The sequence below is a fragment of the Prunus avium genome, chromosome 2 (assembly GCF_965620075.1).
Source record: "Prunus avium chromosome 2, drPruAviu1.hap1.1, whole genome shotgun sequence".
NCBI classification, from domain to species: Eukaryota; Viridiplantae; Streptophyta; class Magnoliopsida; order Rosales; family Rosaceae; genus Prunus; species Prunus avium.
Window position 1 is genome coordinate 33,722,409 of NC_142285.1, and position 1,653 is coordinate 33,724,061.

Consider the following 1,653-nt stretch of genomic DNA (forward strand, 5'->3'; position numbering starts at 1 on the left):
ATTACAGTAGATCGAAATTTAGTGCAAGCTGCACCTCTAGAATTCCAACAAAGGATATTCATGAGAAAAAGACAAAAGAAAATAGTCACCTAAGGGCGAAACCCTTAAAAATCAACGGCCATGCCTCCCTTAGGAGCGAAGGCATTATTAACCAACTTCTCATTAGGATCACTCACTTGTTCCTCAGACAAATCCATATTCGTAGGGGTGGGCATAAAAACCGATGAACCGAATGAACCGACCGAACCAAACCAAACCGGACCGAAAAATAAGGTTTTTTGACCAAACCGAAAAAGTCAACGTTGGACCTGACCCGAACCGAAGTCAACGGTTCGGCCCTCGGTTCCAAATTCTTTTGAACCGGTGGACCTGAACCGAACCGCCTATTATTTAATTATATATAAATTTGACACATGGCATGATATTATTGCCTAAAATGTGCTTGTACCGTGCGCTTGCTTGCACTAGATTACTCTAACCTAATATAAACATCTCCTCTTGACCTAACTAGCAGCCAGCCTCCATCTCAATTAATTTTTTTCGCCGCTCTCCATCTCTCAAAGAACAAAACAAGCAGATCTATCGTCTCCCTAGCTCTATCGTCTCCCTAACCTAATATAAACATCTCTCAAGCAGATCTGGAAGAACAAAACAAGAACTTGACTACCATGGTAGGTCTATTATTTATGTAGTTTTATGTTTCTTTCTTAGTTTGCATCTTATGAGACTTTTAGTTATGGTCTGATGTAGGAGCGTGGGGCATGAATATTGTGAGCTCTGTGGGAATTATCATGGCCAACAAGCAGCTCATGTCCCCCCATGGCTTTGGCTTTGGCTTTGGTAAGTTCCTCTTTCTTCTTCTTCTTTTAACTATACTGTGTTTTCTTTTAATTTCAGATCTGAAGTAGACATCTTTTTTTCTTAATTCATATTCACTTCTTCTCACCATTGATTTTTTTTTTTGAAAAGAAACTTTATCATTCAAAAAGGAAAGAACGAACACAGAACACAATGGCCAAGGGGGCCACCAAAAAAAGAAAGAACAAAAAACAAAAAAACCTCTACCCTACAACACAGCTGCTTTCCAGTCAGCTCCTCTCTAATTTCCTGAGTTCATTTTCGTCTGTTTTGTCTAATTTTATGAACTTAGTTTTGGATTGTATATTAAATATACATGCACTGTAGTGATGTTCATGGTCTTCAGATTGTTCATATTTGTCATCACAGTGGAGAGGCCATTAGTTAAAGATAGATGATAATTTTCTTCTGGTGCCTATGTTTGCTTTTATAAAGCTCTAATATGAGGTTATATAATTTTGTTGTTTATCTGTTTCTTGTTCAGGAGTAGTTCATGATTTTTGGCATATTCATTTGTTAAACTTTGAATGGTTTTGAAGATAAGCAAAAAATTTATTTCTATTTTTACTGAAATTATATGTTTGGTGATTGATTGTTGACTGATACAAGTGTATTTTTGGACAGATGAATGCAGCTTGCTTTGTCAAAACTTTTGGATGGATGGATGCTGATGTTTTGAAGGGATATTTGTTATTTTTTTTTGTCATGGGTTGTAATCGTTATAATTTGGATTTCTTGCTTTATTATTTGTGTGGGTGTATTATTTATAATTTGAATGAGTTCAGCATTTGAAAA

The 1,653-nt window shown here is 36.2% G+C and overlaps 1 long non-coding RNA gene across 2 annotated transcripts; it reads left to right on the forward strand.

Moving 5' to 3' along the window:
• The first annotated feature begins 497 nt into the window (after positions 1-497).
• LOC110759348 (uncharacterized) lies at positions 498-1,653 on the forward strand. Of its 2 annotated transcripts, none has more exons than XR_015833605.1 (3): positions 498-671; positions 735-840; positions 1,483-1,653. It is a non-coding gene; the product is annotated as an uncharacterized LOC110759348 (long non-coding RNA). The 2 variants fall into 2 exon arrangements; XR_002527087.2 differs by having other exon boundaries at positions 499-671; positions 751-840.